Source organism: Schistocerca gregaria, chromosome 1, assembly GCF_023897955.1.
Source record: "Schistocerca gregaria isolate iqSchGreg1 chromosome 1, iqSchGreg1.2, whole genome shotgun sequence".
Lineage (NCBI taxonomy): Eukaryota > Metazoa > Arthropoda > Insecta > Orthoptera > Acrididae > Schistocerca > Schistocerca gregaria.
The window spans coordinates 466740170-466752368 of record NC_064920.1 but is presented as its reverse complement, the minus strand read 5'-3'; the positions used below and the strand labels follow the sequence as shown (position 1 = coordinate 466752368).

At 51.1% G+C, this 12199-nt stretch overlaps 13 non-coding genes across 13 annotated transcripts; all 13 read left to right on the top strand.

Moving 5' to 3' along the window:
• The first annotated feature begins 547 nt into the window (after positions 1 to 547).
• On the top strand, positions 548 to 740 carry LOC126292148 (U2 spliceosomal RNA). Its single transcript, XR_007552019.1, has one exon. It is a non-coding gene; the product is annotated as a U2 spliceosomal RNA (small nuclear RNA).
• Positions 741 to 1472: 732 nt separating this feature from the next.
• On the top strand, positions 1473 to 1665 carry LOC126292142 (U2 spliceosomal RNA). The gene has a single exon (XR_007552018.1). It is a non-coding gene; the product is annotated as a U2 spliceosomal RNA (small nuclear RNA).
• A 729-nt stretch (positions 1666 to 2394) lies between these two features.
• Positions 2395 to 2587, top strand: LOC126292136 (U2 spliceosomal RNA). The gene has a single exon (XR_007552016.1). It is a non-coding gene; the product is annotated as a U2 spliceosomal RNA (small nuclear RNA).
• A 733-nt stretch (positions 2588 to 3320) lies between these two features.
• Positions 3321 to 3513, top strand: LOC126292132 (U2 spliceosomal RNA). The gene has a single exon (XR_007552015.1). It is a non-coding gene; the product is annotated as a U2 spliceosomal RNA (small nuclear RNA).
• A 732-nt stretch (positions 3514 to 4245) lies between these two features.
• LOC126292125 (U2 spliceosomal RNA) lies at positions 4246 to 4438 on the top strand. The gene has a single exon (XR_007552014.1). It is a non-coding gene; the product is annotated as a U2 spliceosomal RNA (small nuclear RNA).
• A 732-nt stretch (positions 4439 to 5170) lies between these two features.
• On the top strand, positions 5171 to 5363 carry LOC126292121 (U2 spliceosomal RNA). Its single transcript, XR_007552013.1, has one exon. It is a non-coding gene; the product is annotated as a U2 spliceosomal RNA (small nuclear RNA).
• Positions 5364 to 6096: 733 nt separating this feature from the next.
• Positions 6097 to 6289, top strand: LOC126292115 (U2 spliceosomal RNA). Its single transcript, XR_007552012.1, has one exon. It is a non-coding gene; the product is annotated as a U2 spliceosomal RNA (small nuclear RNA).
• Positions 6290 to 7021: 732 nt separating this feature from the next.
• LOC126292110 (U2 spliceosomal RNA) lies at positions 7022 to 7214 on the top strand. Its single transcript, XR_007552004.1, has one exon. It is a non-coding gene; the product is annotated as a U2 spliceosomal RNA (small nuclear RNA).
• Positions 7215 to 7946: 732 nt separating this feature from the next.
• On the top strand, positions 7947 to 8139 carry LOC126292104 (U2 spliceosomal RNA). Its single transcript, XR_007551999.1, has one exon. It is a non-coding gene; the product is annotated as a U2 spliceosomal RNA (small nuclear RNA).
• Positions 8140 to 8870: 731 nt separating this feature from the next.
• On the top strand, positions 8871 to 9063 carry LOC126292100 (U2 spliceosomal RNA). Its single transcript, XR_007551996.1, has one exon. It is a non-coding gene; the product is annotated as a U2 spliceosomal RNA (small nuclear RNA).
• A 731-nt stretch (positions 9064 to 9794) lies between these two features.
• Positions 9795 to 9987, top strand: LOC126292090 (U2 spliceosomal RNA). Its single transcript, XR_007551995.1, has one exon. It is a non-coding gene; the product is annotated as a U2 spliceosomal RNA (small nuclear RNA).
• A 732-nt stretch (positions 9988 to 10719) lies between these two features.
• LOC126292085 (U2 spliceosomal RNA) lies at positions 10720 to 10912 on the top strand. Its single transcript, XR_007551993.1, has one exon. It is a non-coding gene; the product is annotated as a U2 spliceosomal RNA (small nuclear RNA).
• A 726-nt stretch (positions 10913 to 11638) lies between these two features.
• On the top strand, positions 11639 to 11831 carry LOC126292081 (U2 spliceosomal RNA). The gene has a single exon (XR_007551992.1). It is a non-coding gene; the product is annotated as a U2 spliceosomal RNA (small nuclear RNA).
• Positions 11832 to 12199: the final 368 nt, after the last annotated feature.

Genomic DNA, 12199 nt, shown 5'->3' with positions numbered 1-12199 from the left:
CACATTACACTAGGCTGGTAATTTATGGGGGCACACAACAGCGCCGTCGGATGCTCCTTTGGCGTCTCTTATGGCCCGGCCACAGATAATTTCAATTAAATTTTTTGGAGTTATAACCTTAGCTCCTCGCGAACGTCGTCGTCGTCGCCGCCGCCGCACGCACGCAGAATACGTGTGTACACACGCACACACACATATGCAGTCTGCGGTGAACGGTGTAAGCACTCGGCTAGGTGTAGCTTGCGCCGGCCTCGCGCCGGTGTAGCTCGCGCCGTCCTGGCGCTGCTGTGGGGCGGCCTCACGGCTTCTCCACTGCCGTGGCTGCTAGCGGCGTTCAAATGGGAGTCGCTCTTTACTCTTAGACATGGACGGTAAAACTAGGCTGTTGACGAGTGCTCTCTTCAGTTGTCCTTCCTCCCGGCACTTGCTTTTGCGACGTTTTCCACGGTCGCCTGTTGCGATATCAGCCCGCACCACCATGTTTCACTCCCACATGTGGAGCGCACACGCTGCAAGCATTTAGGCCCTTCCACTGCGGTTTTTCCTTATCGCTTCTCGGCCTTTTGGCTAAGATCAAAGTGTAGTATCTGTTCTTATCAGCTTAATATCTGATACGTCCTGCATCGCAGGACCAGAATATTAAACTCATTTTTGGCTCATGACGGAGTGCTAGGGGCTTGCTCCACCTCTGTCGCGGGTTGGCCCGGCATTGCAGTACCGCCGGGATCGGCCCACCTAAAATTAATTAAAACACAGCTTGAAATGAGATAATATTCTGCAGAGATCAGATATTCTGCTGGTAGCAAAACTTGTCGGAGTTGTCGATGCGCCCAGTAGTTAGCTCCTTACACACTGCGATTTCTTTTAATTTAACATTATCTTATTTTTTTTTTTTTTTTGTTTTTAGCCGGACCGCTCTTGCAGCCACATTACACTAGGCTGGTAATTTATGGGGGCACACAACAGCGCCGTCGGATGCTCCTTTGGCGTCTCTTATGGCCCGGCCACAGATAATTTCAATTAAATTTTTTGGAGTTATAACCTTAGCTCCTCGCGAACGTCGTCGTCGTCGCCGCCGCCGCACGCACGCAGAATACGTGTGTACACACGCACACACACATATGCAGTCTGCGGTGAACGGTGTAAGCACTCGGCTAGGTGTAGCTTGCGCCGGCCTCGCGCCGGTGTAGCTCGCGCCGTCCTGGCGCTGCTGTGGGGCGGCCTCACGGCTTCTCCACTGCCGTGGCTGCTAGCGGCGTTCAAATGGGAGTCGCTCTTTACTCTTAGACATGGACGGTAAAACTAGGCTGTTGACGAGTGCTCTCTTCAGTTGTCCTTCCTCCCGGCACTTGCTTTTGCGACGTTTTCCACGGTCGCCTGTTGCGATATCAGCCCGCACCACCATGTTTCACTCCCACATGTGGAGCGCACACGCTGCAAGCATTTAGGCCCTTCCACTGCGGTTTTTCCTTATCGCTTCTCGGCCTTTTGGCTAAGATCAAAGTGTAGTATCTGTTCTTATCAGCTTAATATCTGATACGTCCTGCATCGCAGGACCAGAATATTAAACTCATTTTTGGCTCATGACGGAGTGCTAGGGGCTTGCTCCACCTCTGTCGCGGGTTGGCCCGGCATTGCAGTACCGCCGGGATCGGCCCACCTAAAATTAATTAAAACACAGCTTGAAATGAGATAATATTCTGCAGAGATCAGATATTCTGCTGGTAGCAAAACTTGTCGGAGTTGTCGATGCGCCCAGTAGTTAGCTCCTTACACACTGCGATTTCTTTTAATTTAACATTATCTTATTTTTTTTTTTTTTTTGTTTTTAGCCGGACCGCTCTTGCAGCCACATTACACTAGGCTGGTAATTTATGGGGGCACACAACAGCGCCGTCGGATGCTCCTTTGGCGTCTCTTATGGCCCGGCCACAGATAATTTCAATTAAATTTTTTGGAGTTATAACCTTAGCTCCTCGCGAACGTCGTCGTCGCCGCCGCCGCACGCACGCAGAATACGTGTGTACACACGCACACACACATATGCAGTCTGCGGTGAACGGTGTAAGCACTCGGCTAGGTGTAGCTTGCGCCGGCCTCGCGCCGGTGTAGCTCGCGCCGTCCTGGCGCTGCTGTGGGGCGGCCTCACGGCTTCTCCACTGCCGTGGCTGCTAGCGGCGTTCAAATGGGAGTCGCTCTTTACTCTTAGACATGGACGGTAAAACTAGGCTGTTGACGAGTGCTCTCTTCAGTTGTCCTTCCTCCCGGCACTTGCTTTTGCGACGTTTTCCACGGTCGCCTGTTGCGATATCAGCCCGCACCACCATGTTTCACTCCCACATGTGGAGCGCACACGCTGCAAGCATTTAGGCCCTTCCACTGCGGTTTTTCCTTATCGCTTCTCGGCCTTTTGGCTAAGATCAAAGTGTAGTATCTGTTCTTATCAGCTTAATATCTGATACGTCCTGCATCGCAGGACCAGAATATTAAACTCATTTTTGGCTCATGACGGAGTGCTAGGGGCTTGCTCCACCTCTGTCGCGGGTTGGCCCGGCATTGCAGTACCGCCGGGATCGGCCCACCTAAAATTAATTAAAACACAGCTTGAAATGAGATAATATTCTGCAGAGATCAGATATTCTGCTGGTAGCAAAACTTGTCGGAGTTGTCGATGCGCCCAGTAGTTAGCTCCTTACACACTGCGATTTCTTTTAATTTAACATTATCTTATTTTTTTTTTTTTTTTTGTTTTTAGCCGGACCGCTCTTGCAGCCACATTACACTAGGCTGGTAATTTATGGGGGCACACAACAGCGCCGTCGGATGCTCCTTTGGCGTCTCTTATGGCCCGGCCACAGATAATTTCAATTAAATTTTTTGGAGTTATAACCTTAGCTCCTCGCGAACGTCGTCGTCGTCGCCGCCGCCGCACGCACGCAGAATACGTGTGTACACACGCACACACACATATGCAGTCTGCGGTGAACGGTGTAAGCACTCGGCTAGGTGTAGCTTGCGCCGGCCTCGCGCCGGTGTAGCTCGCGCCGTCCTGGCGCTGCTGTGGGGCGGCCTCACGGCTTCTCCACTGCCGTGGCTGCTAGCGGCGTTCAAATGGGAGTCGCTCTTTACTCTTAGACATGGACGGTAAAACTAGGCTGTTGACGAGTGCTCTCTTCAGTTGTCCTTCCTCCCGGCACTTGCTTTTGCGACGTTTTCCACGGTCGCCTGTTGCGATATCAGCCCGCACCACCATGTTTCACTCCCACATGTGGAGCGCACACGCTGCAAGCATTTAGGCCCTTCCACTGCGGTTTTTCCTTATCGCTTCTCGGCCTTTTGGCTAAGATCAAAGTGTAGTATCTGTTCTTATCAGCTTAATATCTGATACGTCCTGCATCGCAGGACCAGAATATTAAACTCATTTTTGGCTCATGACGGAGTGCTAGGGGCTTGCTCCACCTCTGTCGCGGGTTGGCCCGGCATTGCAGTACCGCCGGGATCGGCCCACCTAAAATTAATTAAAACACAGCTTGAAATGAGATAATATTCTGCAGAGATCAGATATTCTGCTGGTAGCAAAACTTGTCGGAGTTGTCGATGCGCCCAGTAGTTAGCTCCTTACACACTGCGATTTCTTTTAATTTAACATTATCTTATTTTTTTTTTTTTTTTGTTTTTAGCCGGACCGCTCTTGCAGCCACATTACACTAGGCTGGTAATTTATGGGGGCACACAACAGCGCCGTCGGATGCTCCTTTGGCGTCTCTTATGGCCCGGCCACAGATAATTTCAATTAAATTTTTTGGAGTTATAACCTTAGCTCCTCGCGAACGTCGTCGTCGTCGCCGCCGCCGCACGCACGCAGAATACGTGTGTACACACGCACACACACATATGCAGTCTGCGGTGAACGGTGTAAGCACTCGGCTAGGTGTAGCTTGCGCCGGCCTCGCGCCGGTGTAGCTCGCGCCGTCCTGGCGCTGCTGTGGGGCGGCCTCACGGCTTCTCCACTGCCGTGGCTGCTAGCGGCGTTCAAATGGGAGTCGCTCTTTACTCTTAGACATGGACGGTAAAACTAGGCTGTTGACGAGTGCTCTCTTCAGTTGTCCTTCCTCCCGGCACTTGCTTTTGCGACGTTTTCCACGGTCGCCTGTTGCGATATCAGCCCGCACCACCATGTTTCACTCCCACATGTGGAGCGCACACGCTGCAAGCATTTAGGCCCTTCCACTGCGGTTTTTCCTTATCGCTTCTCGGCCTTTTGGCTAAGATCAAAGTGTAGTATCTGTTCTTATCAGCTTAATATCTGATACGTCCTGCATCGCAGGACCAGAATATTAAACTCATTTTTGGCTCATGACGGAGTGCTAGGGGCTTGCTCCACCTCTGTCGCGGGTTGGCCCGGCATTGCAGTACCGCCGGGATCGGCCCACCTAAAATTAATTAAAACACAGCTTGAAATGAGATAATATTCTGCAGAGATCAGATATTCTGCTGGTAGCAAAACTTGTCGGAGTTGTCGATGCGCCCAGTAGTTAGCTCCTTACACACTGCGATTTCTTTTAATTTAACATTATCTTATTTTTTTTTTTTTTTTGTTTTTAGCCGGACCGCTCTTGCAGCCACATTACACTAGGCTGGTAATTTATGGGGGCACACAACAGCGCCGTCGGATGCTCCTTTGGCGTCTCTTATGGCCCGGCCACAGATAATTTCAATTAAATTTTTTGGAGTTATAACCTTAGCTCCTCGCGAACGTCGTCGTCGTCGCCGCCGCCGCACGCACGCAGAATACGTGTGTACACACGCACACACACATATGCAGTCTGCGGTGAACGGTGTAAGCACTCGGCTAGGTGTAGCTTGCGCCGGCCTCGCGCCGGTGTAGCTCGCGCCGTCCTGGCGCTGCTGTGGGGCGGCCTCACGGCTTCTCCACTGCCGTGGCTGCTAGCGGCGTTCAAATGGGAGTCGCTCTTTACTCTTAGACATGGACGGTAAAACTAGGCTGTTGACGAGTGCTCTCTTCAGTTGTCCTTCCTCCCGGCACTTGCTTTTGCGACGTTTTCCACGGTCGCCTGTTGCGATATCAGCCCGCACCACCATGTTTCACTCCCACATGTGGAGCGCACACGCTGCAAGCATTTAGGCCCTTCCACTGCGGTTTTTCCTTATCGCTTCTCGGCCTTTTGGCTAAGATCAAAGTGTAGTATCTGTTCTTATCAGCTTAATATCTGATACGTCCTGCATCGCAGGACCAGAATATTAAACTCATTTTTGGCTCATGACGGAGTGCTAGGGGCTTGCTCCACCTCTGTCGCGGGTTGGCCCGGCATTGCAGTACCGCCGGGATCGGCCCACCTAAAATTAATTAAAACACAGCTTGAAATGAGATAATATTCTGCAGAGATCAGATATTCTGCTGGTAGCAAAACTTGTCGGAGTTGTCGATGCGCCCAGTAGTTAGCTCCTTACACACTGCGATTTCTTTTAATTTAACATTATCTTATTTTTTTTTTTTTTTTTGTTTTTAGCCGGACCGCTCTTGCAGCCACATTACACTAGGCTGGTAATTTATGGGGGCACACAACAGCGCCGTCGGATGCTCCTTTGGCGTCTCTTATGGCCCGGCCACAGATAATTTCAATTAAATTTTTTGGAGTTATAACCTTAGCTCCTCGCGAACGTCGTCGTCGTCGCCGCCGCCGCACGCACGCAGAATACGTGTGTACACACGCACACACACATATGCAGTCTGCGGTGAACGGTGTAAGCACTCGGCTAGGTGTAGCTTGCGCCGGCCTCGCGCCGGTGTAGCTCGCGCCGTCCTGGCGCTGCTGTGGGGCGGCCTCACGGCTTCTCCACTGCCGTGGCTGCTAGCGGCGTTCAAATGGGAGTCGCTCTTTACTCTTAGACATGGACGGTAAAACTAGGCTGTTGACGAGTGCTCTCTTCAGTTGTCCTTCCTCCCGGCACTTGCTTTTGCGACGTTTTCCACGGTCGCCTGTTGCGATATCAGCCCGCACCACCATGTTTCACTCCCACATGTGGAGCGCACACGCTGCAAGCATTTAGGCCCTTCCACTGCGGTTTTTCCTTATCGCTTCTCGGCCTTTTGGCTAAGATCAAAGTGTAGTATCTGTTCTTATCAGCTTAATATCTGATACGTCCTGCATCGCAGGACCAGAATATTAAACTCATTTTTGGCTCATGACGGAGTGCTAGGGGCTTGCTCCACCTCTGTCGCGGGTTGGCCCGGCATTGCAGTACCGCCGGGATCGGCCCACCTAAAATTAATTAAAACACAGCTTGAAATGAGATAATATTCTGCAGAGATCAGATATTCTGCTGGTAGCAAAACTTGTCGGAGTTGTCGATGCGCCCAGTAGTTAGCTCCTTACACACTGCGATTTCTTTTAATTTAACATTATCTTATTTTTTTTTTTTTTTTGTTTTTAGCCGGACCGCTCTTGCAGCCACATTACACTAGGCTGGTAATTTATGGGGGCACACAACAGCGCCGTCGGATGCTCCTTTGGCGTCTCTTATGGCCCGGCCACAGATAATTTCAATTAAATTTTTTGGAGTTATAACCTTAGCTCCTCGCGAACGTCGTCGTCGTCGCCGCCGCCGCACGCACGCAGAATACGTGTGTACACACGCACACACACATATGCAGTCTGCGGTGAACGGTGTAAGCACTCGGCTAGGTGTAGCTTGCGCCGGCCTCGCGCCGGTGTAGCTCGCGCCGTCCTGGCGCTGCTGTGGGGCGGCCTCACGGCTTCTCCACTGCCGTGGCTGCTAGCGGCGTTCAAATGGGAGTCGCTCTTTACTCTTAGACATGGACGGTAAAACTAGGCTGTTGACGAGTGCTCTCTTCAGTTGTCCTTCCTCCCGGCACTTGCTTTTGCGACGTTTTCCACGGTCGCCTGTTGCGATATCAGCCCGCACCACCATGTTTCACTCCCACATGTGGAGCGCACACGCTGCAAGCATTTAGGCCCTTCCACTGCGGTTTTTCCTTATCGCTTCTCGGCCTTTTGGCTAAGATCAAAGTGTAGTATCTGTTCTTATCAGCTTAATATCTGATACGTCCTGCATCGCAGGACCAGAATATTAAACTCATTTTTGGCTCATGACGGAGTGCTAGGGGCTTGCTCCACCTCTGTCGCGGGTTGGCCCGGCATTGCAGTACCGCCGGGATCGGCCCACCTAAAATTAATTAAAACACAGCTTGAAATGAGATAATATTCTGCAGAGATCAGATATTCTGCTGGTAGCAAAACTTGTCGGAGTTGTCGATGCGCCCAGTAGTTAGCTCCTTACACACTGCGATTTCTTTTAATTTAACATTATCTTATTTTTTTTTTTTTTTTGTTTTTAGCCGGACCGCTCTTGCAGCCACATTACACTAGGCTGGTAATTTATGGGGGCACACAACAGCGCCGTCGGATGCTCCTTTGGCGTCTCTTATGGCCCGGCCACAGATAATTTCAATTAAATTTTTTGGAGTTATAACCTTAGCTCCTCGCGAACGTCGTCGTCGTCGCCGCCGCCGCACGCACGCAGAATACGTGTGTACACACGCACACACACATATGCAGTCTGCGGTGAACGGTGTAAGCACTCGGCTAGGTGTAGCTTGCGCCGGCCTCGCGCCGGTGTAGCTCGCGCCGTCCTGGCGCTGCTGTGGGGCGGCCTCACGGCTTCTCCACTGCCGTGGCTGCTAGCGGCGTTCAAATGGGAGTCGCTCTTTACTCTTAGACATGGACGGTAAAACTAGGCTGTTGACGAGTGCTCTCTTCAGTTGTCCTTCCTCCCGGCACTTGCTTTTGCGACGTTTTCCACGGTCGCCTGTTGCGATATCAGCCCGCACCACCATGTTTCACTCCCACATGTGGAGCGCACACGCTGCAAGCATTTAGGCCCTTCCACTGCGGTTTTTCCTTATCGCTTCTCGGCCTTTTGGCTAAGATCAAAGTGTAGTATCTGTTCTTATCAGCTTAATATCTGATACGTCCTGCATCGCAGGACCAGAATATTAAACTCATTTTTGGCTCATGACGGAGTGCTAGGGGCTTGCTCCACCTCTGTCGCGGGTTGGCCCGGCATTGCAGTACCGCCGGGATCGGCCCACCTAAAATTAATTAAAACACAGCTTGAAATGAGATAATATTCTGCAGAGATCAGATATTCTGCTGGTAGCAAAACTTGTCGGAGTTGTCGATGCGCCCAGTAGTTAGCTCCTTACACACTGCGATTTCTTTTAATTTAACATTATCTTATTTTTTTTTTTTTTTTGTTTTTAGCCGGACCGCTCTTGCAGCCACATTACACTAGGCTGGTAATTTATGGGGGCACACAACAGCGCCGTCGGATGCTCCTTTGGCGTCTCTTATGGCCCGGCCACAGATAATTTCAATTAAATTTTTTGGAGTTATAACCTTAGCTCCTCGCGAACGTCGTCGTCGCGCCGCCGCCGCACGCACGCAGAATACGTGTGTACACACGCACACACACATATGCAGTCTGCGGTGAACGGTGTAAGCACTCGGCTAGGTGTAGCTTGCGCCGGCCTCGCGCCGGTGTAGCTCGCGCCGTCCTGGCGCTGCTGTGGGGCGGCCTCACGGCTTCTCCACTGCCGTGGCTGCTAGCGGCGTTCAAATGGGAGTCGCTCTTTACTCTTAGACATGGACGGTAAAACTAGGCTGTTGACGAGTGCTCTCTTCAGTTGTCCTTCCTCCCGGCACTTGCTTTTGCGACGTTTTCCACGGTCGCCTGTTGCGATATCAGCCCGCACCACCATGTTTCACTCCCACATGTGGAGCGCACACGCTGCAAGCATTTAGGCCCTTCCACTGCGGTTTTTCCTTATCGCTTCTCGGCCTTTTGGCTAAGATCAAAGTGTAGTATCTGTTCTTATCAGCTTAATATCTGATACGTCCTGCATCGCAGGACCAGAATATTAAACTCATTTTTGGCTCATGACGGAGTGCTAGGGGCTTGCTCCACCTCTGTCGCGGGTTGGCCCGGCATTGCAGTACCGCCGGGATCGGCCCACCTAAAATTAATTAAAACACAGCTTGAAATGAGATAATATTCTGCAGAGATCAGATATTCTGCTGGTAGCAAAACTTGTCGGAGTTGTCGATGCGCCCAGTAGTTAGCTCCTTACACACTGCGATTTCTTTTAATTTAACATTATCTTATTTTTTTTTTTTTTTTTGTTTTTAGCCGGACCGCTCTTGCAGCCACATTACACTAGGCTGGTAATTTATGGGGGCACACAACAGCGCCGTCGGATGCTCCTTTGGCGTCTCTTATGGCCCGGCCACAGATAATTTCAATTAAATTTTTTGGAGTTATAACCTTAGCTCCTCGCGAACGTCGTCGTCGCCGCCGCCGCACGCACGCAGAATACGTGTGTACACACGCACACACACATATGCAGTCTGCGTGTGAACGGTGTAAGCACTCGGCTAGGTGTAGCTTGCGCCGGCCTCGCGCCGGTGTAGCTCGCGCCGTCCTGGCGCTGCTGTGGGGCGGCCTCACGGCTTCTCCACTGCCGTGGCTGCTAGCGGCGTTCAAATGGGAGTCGCTCTTTACTCTTAGACATGGACGGTAAAACTAGGCTGTTGACGAGTGCTCTCTTCAGTTGTCCTTCCTCCCGGCACTTGCTTTTGCGACGTTTTCCACGGTCGCCTGTTGCGATATCAGCCCGCACCACCATGTTTCACTCCCACATGTGGAGCGCACACGCTGCAAGCATTTAGGCCCTTCCACTGCGGTTTTTCCTTATCGCTTCTCGGCCTTTTGGCTAAGATCAAAGTGTAGTATCTGTTCTTATCAGCTTAATATCTGATACGTCCTGCATCGCAGGACCAGAATATTAAACTCATTTTTGGCTCATGACGGAGTGCTAGGGGCTTGCTCCACCTCTGTCGCGGGTTGGCCCGGCATTGCAGTACCGCCGGGATCGGCCCACCTAAAATTAATTAAAACACAGCTTGAAATGAGATAATATTCTGCAGAGATCAGATATTCTGCTGGTAGCAAAACTTGTCGGAGTTGTCGATGCGCCCAGTAGTTAGCTCCTTACACACTGCGATTTCTTTTAATTTAACATTATCTTATTTTTTTTTTTTTTTTGTTTTTAGCCGGACCGCTCTTGCAGCCACATTACACTAGGCTGGTAATTTATGGGGGCACACAACAGCGCCGTCGGATGCTCCTTTGGCGTCTCTTATGGCCCGGCCACAGATAATTTCAATTAAATTTTTTGGAGTTATAACCTTAGCTCCTCGCGAACGTCGTCGTCGTCGCCGCCGCCGCACGCACGCAGAATACGTGTGTACACACGCACACACACATATGCAGTCTGCGGTGAACGGTGTAAGCACTCGGCTAGGTGTAGCTTGCGCCGGCCTCGCGCCGGTGTAGCTCGCGCCGTCCTGGCGCTGCTGTGGGGCGGCCTCACGGCTTCTCCACTGCCGTGGCTGCTAGCGGCGTTCAAATGGGAGTCGCTCTTTACTCTTAGACATGGACGGTAAAACTAGGCTGTTGACGAGTGCTCTCTTCAGTTGTCCTTCCTCCCGGCACTTGCTTTTGCGACGTTTTCCACGGTCGCCTGTTGCGATATCAGCCCGCACCACCATGTTTCACTCCCACATGTGGAGCGCACACGCTGCAAGCATTTAGGCCCTTCCACTGCGGTTTTTCCTTATCGCTTCTCGGCCTTTTGGCTAAGATCAAAGTGTAGTATCTGTTCTTATCAGCTTAATATCTGATACGTCCTGCATCGCAGGACCAGAATATTAAACTCATTTTTGGCTCATGACGGAGTGCTAGGGGCTTGCTCCACCTCTGTCGCGGGTTGGCCCGGCATTGCAGTACCGCCGGGATCGGCCCACCTAAAATTAATTAAAACACAGCTTGAAATGAGATAATATTCTGCAGAGATCAGATATTCTGCTGGTAGCAAAACTTGTCGGAGTTGTCGATGCGCCCAGTAGTTAGCTCCTTACACACTGCGATTTCTTTTAATTTAACATTATCTTATTTTTTTTTTTTTTTTTGTTTTTAGCCGGACCGCTCTTGCAGCCACATTACACTAGGCTGGTAATTTATGGGGGCACACAACAGCGCCGTCGGATGCTCCTTTGGCGTCTCTTATGGCCCGGCCACAGATAATTTCAATTAAATTTTTAGTTATAACCTTAGCTCCTCGCGAACGTCGTCGTCGCCGCCGCACGCACGCAGAATACGTGTGTACACACGCACACACACACATATGCAGTCTGCGGTGAACGGTGTAAGCACTCGGCTAGGTGTAGCTTGCGCCGGCCTCGCGCCGGTGTAGCTCGCGCCGTCCTGGCGCTGCTGTGGGGCGGCCTCACGGCTTCTCCACTGCCGTGGCTGCTAGCGGCGTTCAAATGGGAGTCGCTCTTTACTGTTAGACATGGACGGTAAAACTAGGCTGTTGACGAGTGCTCTCTTCAGTTGTCCTTCCTCCCGGCACTTGCTTTTGCGACGTTTTCCACGGTCGCCTGTTGCGATATCAGCCCGCACCACCATGTTTCACTCCCACATGTGGAGCGCACACGCTGCAAGCATTTAGGCCCTTCCACTGCGGTTTTTCCTTATCGCTTCTCGGCCTTTTGGCTAAGATCAAAGTGTAGTATCTGTTCTTATCAGCTTAATATCTGATACGTCCTGCATCGCAGGACCAGAATATTAAACTCATTTTTGGCTCATGACGGAGTGCTAGGGGCTTGCTCCACCTCTGTCGCGGGTTGGCCCGGCATTGCAGTACCGCCGGGATCGGCCCACCTAAAATTAATTAAAACACAGCTTGAAATGAGATAATATTCTGCAGAGATCAGATATTCTGCTGGTAGCAAAACTTGTCGGAGTTGTCGATGTGCCCAGTAGTTAGCTCCTTACACACTGCGATTTCTTTTAATTTAACATTATCTTATTTTTTTTTTTTTTTTTTTTGTTTTTAGCCGGACCGCTCTTGCAGCCACATTACACTAGGCTGGTAATTTATGGGGGCACACAACAGCGCCGTCGGATGCTCCTTTGGCGTCTCTTATGGCCCGGCCACAGATAATTTCAATTAAATTTTTTGGAGTTATAACCTTAGCTCCTCGCGAACGTCGTCGTCGCCGCCGCACGCACGCAGAATACGTGTGTACACACG